Source organism: Lingula anatina, unplaced genomic scaffold (assembly GCF_051362555.1).
Source record: "Lingula anatina isolate TDL-2025a unplaced genomic scaffold, LinAna3.0 unanchor82, whole genome shotgun sequence".
Lineage (NCBI taxonomy): Eukaryota > Metazoa > Brachiopoda > Lingulata > Lingulida > Lingulidae > Lingula > Lingula anatina.
In genome coordinates, this window is record NW_028257603.1 from 2,165,485 (window position 1) to 2,186,842 (window position 21,358).

The 21,358-nt window shown below is 36.9% G+C and overlaps 1 long non-coding RNA gene across 1 annotated transcript; it reads right to left on the minus strand.

The window, feature by feature from the left end:
- Positions 1 to 768: 768 nt before the first annotated feature.
- On the minus strand, positions 769 to 21,262 carry LOC147759200 (uncharacterized). Its single transcript, XR_015331658.1, has 3 exons — positions 21,128 to 21,262; positions 20,006 to 20,593; positions 769 to 1,341 (listed from the first exon to the last, which is right to left on the minus strand). It is a non-coding gene; the product is annotated as an uncharacterized LOC147759200 (long non-coding RNA).
- Positions 21,263 to 21,358: the final 96 nt, after the last annotated feature.

Consider the following 21,358-nt stretch of genomic DNA (forward strand, 5'->3'; position numbering starts at 1 on the left):
TCAAGTACATTTTGACGATCCTTGGGGGTAAACACACTTTTTAACCTAAGTTTTTTAAAAACTTTACTTCTTAATCAGATCATTTAACATCTTGAGACATTACACAACGTATTATGATTGCTCGCAAACATTAAATAAATGGATAACAAGAAGTAATGAAAGTACTTGTTAATTGTTTATTGCGTGTGTGTTTGTGTGTGTGCGCGCGTACGTGTTTGTGAGAGGGTCATGATCGTGAGTTTGAAAATTTCCTAACAGTGGCTATATATTTTATCATCACTGCACAAGAGTCATACATATAGTAGCCTATTTCATCGTATCATATATCTGTTTATACATAATATAAATTCCATAATATAAATCTCCTTGAAGCTTAATATACAGAACAAACTTATTTTCCTTCTTTGATATTGTTCCTATACGTATACCTACACAATACAACAGGTACATTGTAGTAGAGTTGTTTGGCAATGTATGCGCAACATACCAGCCTTTGTTTCAGTATAAAGTTGTTTTTTTTTTCCTTTGTGAATGCTCTCTCGCAATTCAATAAAATGGAAGTCGGAGGCGCTGCAAACATCTAGAGGTACATTTAGTGACAACAAATACATCAGTGTATACACATATTCGTGCAAACTATATATATATATATATATATATATATATATATATATATATATATATATATATATATATATATATATATATATATATATATATATATTTTTTTTTTTTTTTTTTTTTTTTTTTTTTTGTTGTTTGTTTTTCTGATGTGACCATGCATTACACCTTTGAAGCCCTGGATTTTATATATCTTAATACAGGTATAATGATAACAGAACTTGAAATACTTAACTTAAAAAGCAGAGCTATTTATGTAGAAATGGTAGGTTTTCAAAATATTTAAAAGCCAAGCAATTCAGACCCTTAAAGCGTCTCCACTCCAAAGTACCCAGGGAACGGTAAATGTCGTTTCAAAATTCCAATTTTAAATAATTATAATAATAATAAAGTATTATGAATGTCAAAATAAGAACGTGATATTTAACCATCACCTTACGGCGTATTAAACTCATCGAGGAGATCAAAAGCTTCTTGGTGAGTATAATATGACGTTGAATGATAGTGACAGTCACTTAGCGTTACAGTGGAAGGCATGTGACTGTCACGTGACTACCATGGAAGTACAGCAGTTTATTAATTGGCACTATTTAGAAGGTGCCATGTATCCTAGCGTCAAAGAAAATGTTGCTATTCTGTATGCATCAGTTCAGTTGCATTGGACCAGGACGTGAACTATTGGCAACAGCAACAGTTACAGCATTTTTCACACCGATCCACCTAAAATAGGAATATTTACAATTATGCCCATATTTCACACAGACCACGAATCACCAGGAATTGACAAATTTCAGGATTCGTGGTTGAATCGTAATCAGTTCGTGAAGTTCTTAACATATTCGTATATATTCGTAGTCGGTTCTTGCAATTCTTGATCAATCGAGTATTTGTGGCAAAAACTTTGATGCCCCTATTTCACACAGACCACGAATCCCACGAATTACCAGGAATTGACAAATTTCAGGATACGTGATTGAATCGTAATCTGTTCGTGAAGTTCTTAACAGATTCGTATATAATCATAGTCAGTTCTTGCAATTCTTGATCAATCGGGAATTCGTGGCAACAAAGGATGAGTGCGAATAAGGGGGTAAAAGTGCCCACTTTTGTACATGAAAAATAAATTGTGAATGAATGGAAAAAAATTGATGCCAAATTAAAGTTGGGGTCTTACACTTTTATGATCCACTTAAAAAAAAAAATTTTATTTAATTTGAAATATAGAAAATTAATGTCAAAATGACCTTGTCATATATTCATGAAAATGTGTGTTTTAGGGGGGGTCTGAATTGCAATGCTACATATCTTTAGTTATAGTAAGGTGACAACTGTGAAATTTTGAAATTGGGTACAGAAGGTGCCCATGTAAAAAAGTAAGGCAATATGTGGCCAATCATTGCTTGTGATCAATATTTTGTTTACCTTATTTGTACACGTAGTGCTGATTGAAAGAAGAATCTTACAGTGACTTGAGGGTAAAAGATGTTCATTTTTTATATGAGCCCCTGCCTCAGACAAGCTGATTATTCACGGTTGAAAAGACATGAATATAAGGTGAGACATATGTGAAAATCAGCTTGTCTGAGGGTTGGGCTCGATATGTACTCAAACTAAATAGGGACATTTTCAGTCCATATGCTAGCAGGCGGCCATGTTTATTCCTGCCATGAGGTAGCTGCTACATGCTTACATAGGATGGTTAGGCAGATACAGTGAAACTTTTGTACAAAAAGAACAACCCAAAATAAAATGTAGGTCTTTGAAAGGAAAATAGGGGTTAGAATCAGTTAAATATTTTCAATTACAACCAAAAAAAGAAAAATCATTTTCATATATGTAATGCATGCTATCATCAAAAAAAAAAAAAAAAGGAAATATGGATAGGAAATAGAGTCCAAATACAGTAAGTATATCTTACTTTCATTCTTATTTCTTAGGATAAAGAAAGATTAGATGTAAAATGTGCTTCAGATATTCAAAGTTATATTAATTTTCATAAAAGCAGATGTACATTGTGGTGGCTCCTACTTAATATAGAGACACATAGGGGTGGCTTGACTCAACCCCCATAATGGGCATGAAAATAGTTGTGTAAATGTCCTCTTTCATGTCTATTTTGCATAAAAAGTAAAACAAAAGGCTCCATCACACACACCCTAGTTTTGTTACTTATGACCTAATCTTCCACACCAGCACTATTCATAACAGCTTTGCAGAGGGTTTTTTTTCTTCTTTTTTTTTACCAAAATGCTATGAATGGCTTTATTTGTCAAGGAAATCAGTGAAAACCTATTGACTTGGTAAATAGTCCATACAAGAGACCACCAGCCTATAATAATTACCAGAAGTTTACCAGATAAAGCAAGCTAGCCAATATAAAAATACAATTATTTAGACCAACAAATGCTGGTCTGTGAGAAAAGTTATATAAAATTAATAAATACGCTGAGTTTTTCTAGTAACAAGACTTTTATACAGTTAAGTGAAATCAGTGATGGCTTCTGTGAGAAAATACCGTAATATACCACCCCTCCCTCTCTTCTCTAGGATTAAAAAAACAATAATTGCTTTCCCATTTACTTGTGCCACACCACAATTATTTAACATATAACTCTTTTTTACATCACAAGACAAGTTTCATTAGAAAAACATTGTTTATGTAATATAAATGCTGAAACAAGTTGCTCTGATTCATTACTCTGCATACAACAGGTAAATCCGGCTACCCCCCCCTCCCCACACACACATATAACTCATTAAAATACTAAGTTACGATGCCTCAAACCAAATAATATTTTTCCATGCAACAAATATATGCATAAACTTTATAATAGCAAATTATTTTAAAATTTTGACGATGGGCACTTTGCCAATGGTTATTCGCACTCATCCTTTGAGCTGTTCAAAATTTTGGCCACGAACTCCCGATTCCAAAAAAATCGAAGTGAATTTCTGGACAATATTCGTGCGATTCCAGCCGAACCACACAAATATTTGTAACACTATCGCACCTGTATCGCTGTTGTGAGTTCTGCATTATTACGTTCAAGATTCCCGCGCCAAGTCACATGGTACCAGGTGTCATGCGACACCTGGCGTGACGCGTAAACAATACATAGACCAATACACTAGATTCCTTACCATCGTTTTTTCAAAGCATGCTTATACACACACTGTATATTAACCACTGATAATTGAAATTAAGTCTGAATCAATTACAATCGTTGAAATAACTTTAACAGACATACGGATTACACTTTATCAACAGCATTTTAGTCAACCGTTACTTTAAATGACAATGTTACATGTGTAATATGCATAACATCAGCACAGTTAATGATGATGAGATCTATTTTTGTGCATAGTTAATAATAATTGTGCAAATACATTACATATTAACGGCACAAATAAATACATCATTTCCTTATAGCTAAGGCAACATGTTGTGTTAAACAGTGCATACTTTCAAGTCCCATATTTTTTTATAATAAATGTACATGCATTACTGCATAAACGGCACATATGAACTTTACTAATTATGCTAAATCTGCATTATCAACATGGCACATATGCACTTTAGTCATAAAATTCTACTGTGCATCTAAACAGCTTCAAATATATTTACAACTTACGAATGCCTTGATAAAGTGAACGACATAATTGTGTCACTTGTTTAAATGCAAAATTGAATGCTAATACAGGATCAGTATAATGTAACCTGGAATACCACCAGAAAATAATAATATATGTAAATAAGCTGTATTATTGCTGCAACACAAACAGTTTTACAATTGCTTAATATCGTTATATTTAGATATATATTATTTGAAAACACAATTATAATTGAACATGACATTTCATCACCAATGTCCAATGTGTGTATGTAAAGCATGGTCAATGCTTGGCTCAAAGTCAATAGAGTTCACAGAAAATATCCCATTATTTCAGTAGATTGTCCTTTGCATAACGTATTGTAGTGGATATCGCTGTCACATCTGTTAATAATAACCTCATTAGTTCTGAGTCTTCCTCTCAACAATAACGTATTGGAGTTATAACTGTTCTGCCACTTCTCGTAACAACAGTGTCATTGACAGTTCTATCACTTTGTGGTTGGTCATCACCCATGTAAGTAGGAGTCACACATTTAGCTTTTGAGGGTTTAAGGGCCCCCTTCCCTTACAGGACTTTAAGTGATCATGGTGCACCACCACAACTTTTCTTTTTGCTTTCATCTTATACAAAATTGGAGAAAGCACCTCAATAATTTTGAAGGGACCGAGCCATACAGGCTGTAATATCTTTGAACGACAGGGTTTCGACGTGTTATTATACAGACTTGAAAATTAATATGGAATTTTTTCCCAAATAATTTTTCATTAGTTTTTTCCTATTTTGCTGACTGATAAATGAGAATAAGGATTGAAATCGTGTTTTAATAACTTTTGATTATCTCTTTGATGTCATTGTGACAGCAGTTCATTAATGGAATTCGCCAGAGAAGCAAACAAAAACACATTGCCTTTTCTATGTCATATGACAACCATTAAAAGATTTATTTTGCATCTACATATTTTCCAAATTATTGTTAGTAAAAGAGTTACACGCTCCACAAAGGACCCAGTGTCTAGTCATAGTAACGAGCGCTGTTAGGCCTGACCTCTTCTGGCTGCTACCAGCGCTCTCAAGTGACAAGGCATTCCTTGGGATAGGTTTTTAGAGTTCAATCTGGAATAACATTCTAGGCATCGGTCAAAATCTGTCAAATTTGGCCCAGTTTTGTTGTAGGACATGTAGGCCATTGATTCGGCGAGCAATGCCCTACCCACATATTGTCTTTGTGGTTCAAATATGGCGATTTTGATGACCAAGGTAGCTGCTCATTCCCTTGGATCGGTAAGCAATCTGCTATTAAAAGTACTCTGTGTGAACCGGCAATCTCACCGTGCATAGTAAAATTGTTCCTAAGTTGCCCCGTATCAAATGATAGTCAAGTGGTTGCCAGAATATCCCTTTATTTGATCTGTTCCAGGTATTCGTCGATGACTTCCATTGGTGTTTTGGCACCAATGTGGTATCCACCCCAAATACTGACGCTGTTAATGACCTTAGTCACTTTAGACGCTGCGCCCGCTTCGTAATTGCCCTCATCTGGATGTCTGTGAACTCTGTTTTGACAAGTTGAGCACTACAGGTGAAATCTGACCTCAATAAAGAATGCAACGAGGTTTCAGTGTTCAAGCCAGAAACGGTCAAGGTCCCCAGTTTATTAGAGAAACATACAACGATGTTTTCTTCTGTTTACAGTGGGTTCCTCAGAGGTCGACTGGTATTCTAACCTGCTAAAACCAGTTTGGTGTTTGCTAAAGGCCTTGAAAATGCATTTTGGTGGCAATTTACCCATCATTCTGAAGGTACTAGGTGGTTTTTGTTTAGTTGCAACAGCATGTCCAGAAAGACAGTGGGTCCTGTACCCTGGTGGTAAGATTTCAATACATTGGGTGTGGTCTCTGTGTAGGTACATCAGTCTGGGTATTACTCTTTAAAACTGTGCGGACCGTTCCGTTTGGAGCAATTATCTGTCTGGCAATGTCTGTCTTTTTCTCGCCATTCTGCCACAGATTAACACATTTGTAAAGCACTGCATAGTTCATTTTACACACTGCAAAACCGACCACTTGTATGCAAAATTTCAAATTATTCTATGCAGTAGTTGCCGACATATGGATACTTTTTTGACAGAACCATGCTTTGCCAAAGCCAAGCTTTGACCTGCCCAAAGGAGCACTACCCAATTAAAACACTGCATATTGCATAATGCAGCAGCGCAACAAACCCGGTATACCGTTAATTGGTAGCGACAGACCTGACTACACACTTCTCCATTCACATATCTTATAAGAGATCGGAGTTTTTATTAAAAAAGAACGCATTTTTACCTAGGCATACCTTCGAAACTGAAATATTCCATATTAAATGTCAAGTTTGTACCTATATACACTAGGTCGCCCTTACAATATTGTGTCTGCCTCGCGTTTGCGTCATAATATGCTTTTTGTGTCTTTAAATTCTCGCTGAGACATTTTCTTGCCAACTCGTGAACGCTCTCTAGCTTTTCCTTTAATTGCATGGCATAGCTATTTGGTTAGATTGTAAACCAAACGTAAAATCAATGAACTGTCTAGTTTCCCTTCCAAACATCAACATGTTTGGGGTCAGATCTGTTTGTCTGTAAGGGACCGCCCTGATTGCGCTTGTAATAAAAGATAAATGCTCATCCCAACTGTTGTCCTGTCCTTCCAAATAACACCGTATACACTGCATGATAGTCCTATTCTGACGCTTCACAGCGCCATTTGAACACCACCTGTACGGACTAGTTTGGGTTGTGTTAATAGACAGTAAACTGAAAACGTTACTTAACAATTCACTTGTTAAATTGGCACCCATGTCGGAATGTATGATGGTTGGACAACTAAACCTAGCAATGAAATTGTTCACCAATGTTTTTCTAACTGTATCTGCATTTTGATCCGGTGTAACAAGAAAATCTGACTCCCATGAAAATCTGACCCCCCCCCCCCCCCCATGAAAATTTGACTCCCCCTCCACAAAACTTCATAAATCTTTTTTTATTTGAGTATATGACTGTGATCTTGTAGTATGTAAAATGGAGGATACATTGGCACTTTTTTTTAAGTTTGCAGGGGAACATTTTCATGAAAAATAAGAAAATTTTAAATGTGCATTTTATCACCCAGTGACTCCCCTGTGAAAAAGCTATCTATTTAATATTTGATGATCATTTCAAAATCTTTCCTTTACTTTTACTTTATGAAGATTATATTGGAAATATTTGAAAGTTTGATGGTAAAATATTGGGTGAAAATACAAAAAGAAAAAAAAAACATGAAAATAAGAAAATTAAAAATGTGCATTTTATCACCCAATAACTCCCCTCTAAAAAAGCTATCTATTTAATATTTGATGATCATTTCAACACCTTTCCTTAAGTTTTACTTTATGAAGATTATATTGGAAATAAATGAAAGACTAGGGAAGTCAAAATCCTACGGGTACAAGAATGCAATTTTATTATCCTTTTAAAATCACCAATCCCCATTTTTCATTCAGCCTTGGGAAAAATGGGAAAAACAACAGCAAATGTAATGGGAGTCTATAGGAGTCCAAATCCCATGCATATGAAAATGAAGAATTTCATAAATTATTTTCATTTATTTTTACCTAGTATTTTACCATTCAAACTTTCATATATTTTCAATATATTCTTCATGAAGTATCCTAAAAGAAAAGATGTCAGAATGATCATCAAATATCAAATAAATAGCTTTTTATAGGGGAGTCATTGGGTGTTAGAATACAAATCCTTAATTTTCCTTTTTTTTCATGTTTTTTTTAACCCAATTTTTTACCATCAAACGCACGTTTCAAGGTCCCACGTGAACAAGAGATTTCTGCAAGCCGGTTATTTTGCACGAAGGCCAGTAGGGAAACCACTGGTAAAAGCAGGTCATATACAGCGACTTCTGCAAAGGGCTGGGGACCACGTGCCTTTGCAGCCAAAACACTGGAATCACGTTGTTTTCAGTGATAAGGCCAGATAAGGATTTTTTAGGGTTGATCGTCGAATCCGTGTCCACCGACGTGTACGAGGGGCATAAAACAATGATTGTGTACTGTCTAGGGTGCAAACAGGGGATGGTAACGTCTCTGTTTGGGGAGCATTTCATGTCGGTGCCCAGAACCAGTTGGTTTTTCTAGGAGGCAACCTCATCCAGGATTCTTACAGAGACATTCTACGGCAAACAATGCTTCGATTGGTAAGATTCATCTTCAAGAACAACTTTGTGTACCAAGTCGACTGCGCAACCCCACATCGAGGCCGCAGAATCATTGTTTTTCTTCAAAACCAATGGGTTCAGCAACTGCCCTGGCCTGCAAACTCTCCAGATATGAACCCAATTGAAAATCTGTGGGCGGAAGTAACTCAGAATTAATAGCTATGGTCCTCGGCCGGTAAATAGTGATAAACTGCGACAGGCAAATATCACTGCGTGGAATGATGTCCCCACCCAAACTCTAAAAAACGTGTCACAGGGTATGCCATGTAGGATGTGGGCGCTGCAAGCGGCTGCTGGAGGTCATACCCACAATTACTGACTTTTCATGATTTACTGTAGTGAGTTCTTTGACTGTGTAACATATCACTGTCCGGAGGCTATCATTTTCTTTAATATCTTATCTAAAATTTTATACTGACATCAAACTGTTGATATGGTTGATATGGTTTTCTGGGGGTGTTCCTTTCTTTTGAATGGCATCTTATGTCAGATTTAATATTATTGACCAAAATATCTCACAACAGAAGACTGGATGTTATTATCACTCAGTGACATACATTTTTAATGACTCAAGCCAAAAAATATTTAATCAGCACTCAAAAATAACAGTGATAAAAAATATTCCATATTAAGTAGCAACCCTGTATGTGAACCCTCTCTAAAGGTGCACCGGTGTGGAAATTTTGCAATTCAGCTCTGAATTTCCTGCTTGCTTTTTTTTTTTTTTTTTTTTTTTTTTTTTACGAGCTACACATGAATTGACATACAGTTTGCAGTCGGTAGTCATTCCATACTTATTTTTTAGGTCATGCCAAAAGAGGGTTAAAAGAGCCTTTATCAAACCTGTTGTAATATAAAACACCATCTTTCATGGACAGCAAATTGAAGTTTGTCCATACAAATTTCACAGCTGTCGAGCATAGATGCAACCCCTCTTGAGAAGGACTTACATTTTCCTCAATCCAACCTATCACCTTTAATAAGTGAGGATCTTTTAATTGCGCTTCTCTGAGTTGACTTACTGTATACTTGGCAAACAATTCAACATTCCCAGTATTTTCCTTGTGTGGGTTTACGACAGATGTAACAGTTTTCACGCTTCTTAGAGACAGGTGCCCTGTGTAATCGACATCTTTGTTAAATCTGTCCCACTCTTCATGAAGCCTGGTACAGTGGTGGCAGCCTCCACAAGGTAATTGTCACACCACAACCAGCTTCATAGTAATAACAGTCCTTGTGCTGAAGAGGAATGCCTGACAACGAATCAGCATTACTGTGTTTTTTACTCGATCTGTGCTGAATTTCTAAATCACACTGGGCCAATTCCTCCATCCACCTTGCTAAAACACCATTTAGCAATTTAAAACGCATGATCCAGGTCAAACTGCAATGATCTGTCCATATTACAAACTTTTTACCATAAGTGCCTGTACTGCCGAGTAAATCGGACTACTGCTAAAAGCTCCTTTTTAGTCGTGCAATAACGTTGACTAGGAGTGAGAGCAAAACTACCATAACTAATGACCTTTTCAGCGTCATTTTGCATCTGTATGAGCTCAGCGCCAATACAAGTATCACTGGCGTCCGTGTCTAAAATAATTAAACAATCACTGTCTGGAAAACTTAGCACGGGACTATGGACCAAAGCCTGTTTCAAGTCATTGAATGCAACTTCGTGTTCATGAGTCCAATTAAAAACACGTTTGTTTTTGGTCAAATCATTAAGTATATCAGCAAAACATTTTATGTGACTTCTATGGTAATTAACTAGACCAAGGAATCTTTCCACGTCTTTCTTACATTTCGGACGTGGCCAACGTTGAACTGCTTTCACACTGTCAGGGTTCGGAGCAATGCCACTCTCATCTACCAATTTACCCAAATAGAGAACACTCCTTTTGAGTAATGAACACTTGGATGGTTTTAATTTCAATCGATTTTCTTTGAATCTATCCAACACCAGTGCAATATTGGCTATAGAATCATCAAAACTGTTCCCAAGCACAACAGCATCGTCCAAGTAAGCGATCACTTGTCTCCACGTCAAACCACGCAGAACGGAATTGACTGCTCGCATGAAAGTAGAAGGGATGTTAGTCAAACCAAACGGTAGTCGTTTAAATTCAAACAAACCGTACTTGGTCATAAAAGCGGTTTTAGGCCGGGAGCTTTCCTCAACTCCAACCTGATAATAAGCACAGATGATATCAAGAGTGCTGAAATACTGAGTGCCCGCTAAAACATCTAAGGATTCGTCTATCTGTGTAGTGGATACACATCCTTGACGGCCACTTTATTCAAAGCACGAAAATCTATGCAAAATCTCAAAGTGCCGTACAGGGTATTTCTTTCTCACTAAAACAGGAAGGGATGGCCATTCAAAACGAGAGGGTTGCACAATATCAGCGGCTAACATTTTATCTAATGTAGCCTTTTCCTCTTGTTCAAAACCCAGAGGTGTACGTCTCAGTCTTTGTTTAATAGGCTTTGTTTCGTTGATATCAGTTATATGTTTAATCTTGGTAAAATGACTGATATCAAATTCAGATTTCAAAAAAACATCGGTATATTTTATCAAACGATTGCCTAATTTGAGAGACTGCTCAGTGAACAGATTCTCACTAGATCGTTTCCACAAATCAATCACGTGTTCAGGAATATTATTATCCACATCGTTAGAGTTCACATCAAGAGTGTTCACATCGATTTTTCCGAAACATTTCATAAGGGTATCTACAACACTGTACAGGTGCATCCTTTCGTTAGGTGATAGTTTTACAAACTCGTCAAGGGCTTTACCTTCTAGTGAATTGATCATAATTTCGTAGATTTCTTTGACTCCCCATCCCTTGCTCTTGGCAATGCAACATAATTTTAAGTAATATGAATGAAGTTAGTGCTTCCATCATAGGATTGGAAAAGGGTGGACGGCTGGGGGCAGATAATGTGTGACTCATTATATATGGGCGATGACCTACCTGTTGGAGGTGGTTGCCGATTTTTCGTCACTATACAGGGGAGTGTCCACTGGCCTCGACCTTTGCGTGGGGGTGAATCTGGGTACATCCTCAGAGAATTGTCGATGTGGCCCGCTCGGATCAGAATTCTGACACCCATAACGGTACGCTATCACGTTTGGGTCAGTGACAACTGGCTGCCCAGGTCTGGTACAAAATCAGGACTTGAACTTATTCGCTCAGTTAAACCATAAGATGAAGACTCCGTTGAAGTATCAGAGACAGGATGAGCATCGGCATCATGAGGATAATTTATCTCAATGTGTCCTTGCTGAGCATGAGTCAAGGGTGAAGCTAAATCTTCCAAATAGGGATGGATTGTCACGTCTCATATATGAGATAAATTCTGTTTGAAATTTCTGCAATCCTTCTGTCATTTTATTAACATTTTCACACAGTCCTTCAAATGTTGAGTTCAAGTGTCCAATTTCGTTTTCCATTCGTGTAATCCGTGTTTCCTCACAACTACTGTCAATTTCATTTGAGCATAAAGGCTCCACCTTGTTGAAAATCGTAAAATAATAATTATTCAACGTGATAAAATGTGACCATCCTTGTCGCCATTGTTGTGAGTTCTGCTTCATTACGTTCAAGATTCCCGCACCAAGTCACATGGTACCCGGTGTCATGCGACACCTGGCGTGACGAATAAACAATACATACACTGATACACTACATCGCAACGGAATCGTAGAGCGTGTCGAATTAAATCAGAAAATTGGCAAAAGTTCACGAATCCTCGTGAATCCTGAAATTTGTCAATTCCTGGCGATTCGCGGGATTCGTGGTCTGTGTAAAATAGGGGCATTAGATAAAAAAGAAGAAACGTTTCTTAAGATTATTCATAGTATATGACCACTTCATATGATAAGCATTACTTCCTAATGACAGAAGGCGACTTCATTGATTAAATACATTGTTCTTCTACCACTTATACACCATTAACCTTGTCTAGGACAGGCCTACCCAACTACCAGACTCGGCACATAAGGATCCTGAATTAACCGGTATATCGGACCACACTACCCGTTTTCAAGGCGTGTGTCAGATCGCATTTCGGAGCATCTAACCCCAGAACAAATTTTGTAGGACGACCGCGGGTTCATCCACGCTCGGCTGTCACCTTGATTGGATAGTAAACGATTGTCGTAAAATCGCTATATGATTTTAAAACCGGTTGCATAAATTTGAAAACCACGTAGAACAACCTTAGACTTTACTCTAACTTTAGAGTCCTCTATTTCTCTATGGGGGTATGTGGGGACTTTACGACATTCGGTTTGAATGCTTTAACCACTTTTGATAGGGCTTTTTTGCATTGTATTAGATTAATGTGGCAGTCTAAGGTTGTTCTAGGTGGTTTTCAAGGTGTGACAAAACTGAAACCGAAACTCTTTCAATACGGAAATGCAAAGAGCATAGTGACAGAAGTATACTCATGATACCATCTGGACAGAATACAGACCATGAAAAACTTGACTGGCTGTTAAGTCAGAAAAGTGAAATATGCCTAACACCCATTGTTATTATTATAGTGTGCTCTGCATCGAGGGTCGCATTGCGTATTTTCGTATCCCGTGAAAGTAATTTTTTATTTCTCGATTTGCCCAAAACGTTCACAAATGTATTATTTAACGTCATCTATGAAGCACCCTATTCTGGTGACTTGTAAATTGGCCTTGGAGAGGGGGGTTCGGGGCATAATGAAGGGCAGCGAAAAAAATTAGTATTTTAGGGGCCATTAAGAATAGATGCTTCGAGGGGAGGCAGGGAGGTCATCGGGAATCACTTTTGAAATGGGGTTGGCCATGTTTAGTGGGCGGCTTAGTTAGTCATCGGATCAGCTATTCTGAACGGCCCCTTAAAGGAAGAACCGTGCCATTTGGAACTTTGATTCAGCCAGTCAATATTCTAATTTCAAGAAAGGCTCATTGGTGTGATTTTTTTTTTCATAAATCAAAGGGAGGGTCGCCCCCACTTGTCCCCCCCCCCCCCCCTCCAACCCAAATCCGCCACTGCATATACTGTGTGTGTGTGTGTGTGTGTGTGTGTGTGTGTGTGGCGGGGGAGTAACATTAGTCACTCCCACTCTCGTTCGAGTATATTAAAGCTAGGTGAATAGAAACGGTCAGCTGACCAGATGTAGGGAGATCTAATTGGGATGCTAAACATCAAGTAACGGTCCAGGGTACGAAATAAGGACCGTCCGGCAGCCCGGGACGGCTCAATTATCACCCGGGCGGTCTCTTTCCAAAAGTTTTCCGTCCGTTTGTCTGGCTATTTTCTGGCCTTTAAAATAATTGTATGTCAGTATGCACGTTCATATTAAGCAGATTAGGTTGAAATAAAACGAAAACAATGAAGCTCACCCTTCAAGAAATCGACACTCGAAACAAATGAACGAAAACCGAAAGTAGGTCATACATGCTTGTTTCACCTTTTTCTCCGTCATGCCTTGCGCAAAGACCCTTCACCGTGTTATGAAACGTATGATACAAAGTATCAAACGCGGCATAAATATGCTTGTTTACGAGACAAATAACGAACGACGTGTGGTCATTCAAGTTCAGAACAACACGATCTCGTCTAATTACGCAGTTTAAGTTTTGATTCTTCTTTAATCTGTAATTGTAATTGTACGATGTCTTTCTCATAAAAAAATTAAGTCACGACGCGCGTGGACTATACAAGATTCCGCAGTCAGGATTACCCCTGTCGCACTTTACCCTCTATAAGTATTTTAATAATGAATGTGATGCCCCAGCACGTAAGAAAAAGTTATCAGACAGTCAAATAAAGTGCATGATGACACCAAAGCAGGGCTCCACAGGTAAAAATTAAGTTCGGAAAAGTGAATTTGCAGGGTGGGCTGTCAGACAGACAGGTTATGTTTTATTAGAACTTAACAACAAAAATCTTGAAAAAGAATTTTTTGTTGCATACTAACGTCTTCTCGTCTCTTCCTGGATGGCATTAAATAGAGTGACCTACATTGGTACAAAACACGTGGTCCCAAAACGAAGTCTAAGCAAACTTACCGTTAAATTATGAAAGTGAACACCTTCCAGAACTTCACAAGACAAAATTTATTTTCATAACAGGCTGACTACTTAATATTCATTTGTTTTAAAATCTTCGTGCTCTAGTAATAAAGACCGTTCTTAAAATAGAAACTACACAAGTACTGGGTACAACAGCCAGATTGGACTGGATGAACTGGATGTATCTAGTTTGTTGTCAAGGCAACATACTGCCTGTCAATCAAATGTGTTGCACACTATCCCCTCACAACCATTTGAAGTTGGAACGTTGGGACTGAAGATCTTGTTGAAATGTTGTTTATTTGCATAACCTGAAATTTTGTAAGATGTTTTATTTAATGACTCTAGCACCACCTGTGTAAGGCTTCATTCACATGCAATGTCTATTTTCTAAATTCTATTTTCTATTCGCGGTATGTCTTATGATCACGGTCTGTGCCCTGAATATCCCGTGGCGTAATTACTGGCAGCGCGAGCCAGTTACTATAAGTTACTATAAGTAACTGGTTCGCGCTGCCAGTAATTACGCACCTGTGTTATTTACAGTTCAAAATTTAGTGCTGGTATTTGATAATCAGCAATGCTGTCAAAATTGTGATATTGATGTAAGGAAGAAAATTGATAAAAATATGAGAATTTAAATGAAAAATGGGAAATTTTGACTGATTTTATTTAATTCATAAATTAAAAAAAAAACAAACACATGTTACCCCTAAAGAAAGCAAATTGTTAATATTAATATCAATTTAAAAACTTTAATATTAGTGATATTTATATAAGTAAACTATTATACAATGAATATTCTTCAATTTTTGATGACATTTATTTAAATATAATAAATTTTGAATATTTTAATAAAATAATATAACACTGCCCCCCCCCCCCCCCCACCTCCCGCTCATAGTTTTTTTTTTAGGACTTAGTTTATCTTCATGTGAATCTGTTATCAAATTTCAGATTTACAATAAGTGGACCCTGTACCCCAAACCCTAGGAAAAGCCCCGATCAAAACCATGTTAAATCAGACTTCTATGCAAGATTAAATATTCAGGAGTTCACAAGTATAAAAAAACGACTTTATCTGTAAATAAATCCACTGCATTTTCCAGGCTCATTTGACTGAATATCTTGGTAATAAATACATTACATGTATGACTACACATATTTATGTTTACAAAGTTCACCGAGAGGTATGAATGGAAAAAATTTGGTTTTGTTCGACAGATTGGATTCAAAATAGGACACGTCAAATTTATCCACCTGTCCAAAGGACAGGTGCTCATTAAAGTTAGTGTCTGGCCCTGCAAAAGGAAAAGATCAGTTGTGCCATCATGGAAAACTGAATTTTCCTGGTTAATTTGTGATGAGACTGATAGCAAAAACGTCATTTGTAACAAGTGGGTTATGCAACTAGACTCTGATTATGACAGTCGCATGTAGTGAATCAGACTTCTGATTTGGGTTCAGAGCTTAACGTTTCAGATGCTGACAGCAAAGAATCTACTTGAATAAATTGACTTTGAGACTAAGAGTCCTTGTTTCAATATCTCTCTGCCTACAATTGGTTTAATCGGGTAATTTTTTTTAAATCAAGACTGGCTACTTTTGGTCAGGGCTGACTACATTTCAAAGTTGCCAGCCCTGCTGTCCGGCTTCAAATTTATACGAGTTTCATACCCTGAGTAACCTCCCTCCCCAACGTCATATTTGCAGGTTTCCAAAAGCAGGCAACACCGCAGAAAATGTTTGGGCCAAAAAAGAGCCAGCCAAGGGCACATTTCAGGAACACGTTTGATTACCGTCTACCATGGTAGAAATTAAAGAAAAAAAAATTAAAAAAGCAAAACAAAAGAAAAATAAACATATGGAAGCTATTAAATCTGCCAGCGCAGATGACATTGCACCCGCCCAGAAGGGAGCTACTGCAGGAGAATCCTAAGTTATTTTCAATCTGAAGAAACAAGCTTTTCAAAAGGGGCCAAAAAAACAGCGATTAAAATCAGAGCAGTTAATCGCCTTGATTGATGTCAAGGACCTTGGCTTGGGCCTGTTATTAACAGTTAAGTTGCAGTGTCTGAGTAGTTATGCAAACAATTACCAGCGATGCAATCAGCTTTAAGATTTCATCACAGGATTACAGAGAATGAAATGACTGTCTATTTATCAAAATACATATCTGTGAATAGCTTGTGAGAAATCCATCTGTCACCCTGGTAGAGGGTAACGTTTAACATGTCATGGTAATCATTCACAGGTGAAGTGCCAGAAGAGATGGAGCCTCTCCAAAATAATTTGACCGAATTTGATCTGAGAAAAATACAGCCGTAACAGTCCAGCAATTTGATGAAATTGTGTCTTTTACATACAAGCATCAAATTTGGCAAATTGTAGAAAAAGAAATTTTAAGCAAATTTGGATATATGGGCATATACGAAAATACCATAATGGTCGTCAAATCCAATATGACCACCACAAATACACTTTGAAATTAAAACTTCAACTATGTAGCTCTTGAATGGCTAAATGCATCATTGAATGGTTGGAAATAAGAAAACAACATGGTAAGAATACCATATCAACACCTGCTTCTAAGATGTATAGTGAGTGGTAGTAATAATTATGCTTCCGTCTTACACCGGTTTACACGTTTGAAATGTTTTAATCACTATCCTGTGAGTAGAAGGGGGCGGCAAAAAATGGAGAACCGTATAAACCCCTCCAAAATTCAAACGCAAAAACACAGTAGCTTAGGTGGAATAACACAATACTTTAGACGAGTGAGCCCCATGACGCCGGTTTTTGTGAGCCAGCACGAGCGCTGCAATCAACTGTAAGTAGGTGTAATCAACAGCAAGATACATCAGCCAGAAGGTCACCATTGTTTGTTGTGGCGGTAGGATTATAGCTTTAAGAGGCTGGAACCCATGCTACCGCGTGCCACTAAACCGTCTCCCGTAGCAAACTGTCCGCTTGAACAAAAGAATGGTTCGCTACCGGAGACCGTTTGTTTACATAAGTACCCTACCCAGGCGTGCCTACCCAGTGGATAAGGCTAGTCACTATGTGCCGTCAACAATCGTCTAGCGACCGTATCATTATCCCACTCCCTCTATTGTATTTCCCATAGCTATAATCAACGTGTAATCTTCAAATGATATACGGGGTAAATATACACAGACTTAATACTAAGACTGTATTTAGCAGAATAGTGAATTCATCACGCACTTTGGAAGTATACGCATGTTTGAAAAATTCCAACATGGCCTCCAAATCCAATATGGCCGCCACGAATACCATTTCAAGAGAACCCTTTTTTGTTAGAAAACACTATGATATAAGTGAAATGTAAATATATGCTTCTTCAAGTGTATAGAAATCTTAAATGACCTACAAAAGTAAAATGTAGCCCATTCACTCAAAACATGCAGCAGTATGGTGATTTCATTATGCACTTAAAACTTGACTACAAGCATGAAGACTTGCGCATTTGCAGAGAACAGGATTTTAGGCGATTTTGTATAGAAGGGCATGCCTAAAAATTCCAATATTACCACAAAAAACACCTTTTTAAAATCAAAATCCTGCTTCATAATTTATAATAACCTGATATGTTTTTGTATAAATAATATAAATGAATTTTTAAAAGCTTCTCCTTTAGTTACATTGAAATCCAACATTAACTGGATGTAGCTATTCTATATTTGCCAAGGGAAATGAAAAATGTCCACTAATTTTTTAACCAATGATATTTTGGTAAAGTAGGTACTGCACATTACGGAAATATATGGTTGATTAACCTATTGCATTAAAAATTGATAATTTTACAAGAGAGGATAACAGCTAGCAAGACCAATTTCTTCTCATTTATTTGTATCCATTTTAATTAACAAGTGACTGGAATGCCACGCAATTACTTATTTCTTTAGATAATTCTCATTCATTTAAATTTGCATAGTTTTACTTTTGCTTCCCTCAGCTTTCTCAGAATTTGTGGAAAGCTATGCGCACTACATGTAATCCACTTCCCCCAAAAATACCAACAGAGGTTGGTCAAGTTTCAGGCCAAAAAGCATCAGTTTACATGAATGAATAACAACAGGATAATAGTGTGGTAGTGCATAGATGAAGGTTATAAATGTGAACCCACACAGATCCCGTCTTCTTAAGCTTCGCAACTTATCAAACTACCGAGTACGCAAATGAAAACCAAAATTTGGTGCCTACTTCCTCTTGAGTGCACGACGTCTGAAGCCTACTATTCAGCCTTTGAAAAGAGCATGCATCAACAGTTGGCCTGTTTTTGGAATGTTCTTTTCACTGTATTTATAATCACCATTTCTCACCAACTTTTAATTCAATAACCTAAGCGTAAAAAAATTATTAGAAAACCTTGTTTACCTGACCCATTATCTTCAAATATTAGGCGCAGATATTGTAATGGTCCAGGGTTTGGATCCCCCTTTTCAACGCTGACCATAACTTCCCATAAAAGCACCGTTTTTTTTTTTTTTTTTTTTTTTTTTTAGACAATTTAACCTGTATATGCCCGATTTTTTTAAACATACACCCAATAGTACTTAAGTTGCAACAGAAATCCTATTCAGTCATACAAGTTTGTTAATATCATTAAAACGTACAGTTTACCTATGTTGGATAATATTTAGAGTACACATTATTCAAAACGTAGGACCAACACTTTTTTACCATTATCGCACTAAGTCACAGGCCTTATCTTCTGTGGAGATGAAGTCGCATTTTTTTCTATCAGGTCGAATTGTCAGTTAAATCAGGGCCATGAAGCGGTTATATACTATGAAGTATCTTAGCAAACGTATGTGTGGAATGTAGCAAAATCAAGTTACGTTACTGGAAGCCGGTCGAAGACATGGAGAAACTGCCATAGAAAAAGGCAAATATTCCCTGATATTTTGCAAATTACCTCATTTATAGCAAAACATACATGACATGAGTTCGTTGAAAAAAAACAAGCTGGGAAAGATACGCATCCAGTCCTGTTATACGTCTCTTTTTCAGGAATGATGATATACAGCAGTTCGCACGTTATAACCGCCTTATCCAATGGTAATTTTTGCTTAAAATCAATACTGAATACAATGCAAGATATATACGATATATTTTGTGTCTTATTTTGGCTAATATTATATGTCCCCCTTTAATTAATGCATATGTCTTTTTTACGAACACTTAAACAACTTCTAAAAAGGTAATCAAGCAATATATATACGTAAAACGGCTAATAAAAGCATTTTCAAATAAACATCCTGACGATCGGCATACCCAGAAGGTATGCCCGTGAAACTCGGGGTCGGGGTTATTGCATGTCTCTTGTTTATTTATTAATTTTAATGATATATATATATATATATATATATATATATATATATATATATATATATATATATATATATATATATATATATATAACGGAATAGGGGAACATTACCGTTTCAGCATCGGGAACTTTATACGGCACCGTTTCAACAGATTTTATCAGCTCTATCATCTCTTCTTGTTTCGTATCTCGGTCTTCCCGGTCACTGTTTTCTACACACCATATTCGTTCGCCACATTCGTAATAAAGATTCAGAAATGGTTCTGGCGAATCGGTGATATATTCTCCGATGGAAGTGTATTCATGTTTTATGACATAAGCAAATGTAAAAAAATGATACTTTTCTTAGGGAAATTGTCTCCGAAAATCCCCCGTAACTGGTTTACTGCTTCTATTTGAGTATGTTTGATTCGGCCCATTTTAAACACAATCAATATAGAGTCCACTTGCTTCAGAGATCCAGCTTCCTTGTATATTCTGCGCAATATCTTATTGTCACTTTTGGACAGCGAGCCTAAACCAGGTGTGTCCATAAGATGGACAGTGCAAGAGCAAGGTTCGTTGAGCCTGAATTTCGTGTGTGCAATTTTGCCATCTTTTCCATTATACTCACGGTCATCGGATAGTTTCTGTACAGTTTCAGATTTCCCTTGCCCCTTATAGCCAACGACTATTACGTTGTAGGTTTTAGTGGTCGCCCTGAAAAATGATTACACCATGAATTATGAAAAACTGAACTATAAAAAAGCAGTAAAGAAAGTCAGAAAAATAAAATGAAAACCTTACTTACAGCAGAGACATGCTTTTATTGGCAGAGATAAAGAAAATGATAAACAAGTCTGCTAGAAAGAGTTTGTCTGGTTTCAAATTAGGCTTTTTTATGATTTTCTCTCCGTCTCCTCCACGATTTTATGCTTTGTCTTCGTGACAATGAATATTTCAAATAATAATAATAATAATAATAATAATAATAATAACACAATATATATAATCAAGAATTCTAAAACACACCACATTAATGATATTTAGACTAATGGTAAGGTATAAAGTATAGATGCAGTAATGACTATAGCCTTTTCTTGATAAATCGGCTTTAACGCTTTATTAATTTAACAGTTAAACTGAAAGTATATTTATCCGTTTCTTTAGCCTCAAACAGAGTCCCCGTGCAACTTACTGTTTAATACCTACGTTTCATAAATGATTCACCATTACACGTGAATATTTACTTACATTGCTGTTCCTATTCGGAGAGAACGGATGATCTAGCGAATGGCTATAAAAATCAAACTGCGCATGCACTGATAATTCGCGGGACCTTCACAAAGGCGCATAATTTGACAATTGCAAGGGGAAATTGTAAACATGCATTATTTCATTATTTTGTTAATTACTTGCTGCTGGCACCTTCTTTTGATCTTCTTCTCTTTATATTGTATAGTTGCTATGTCCAAGTTGTTACTC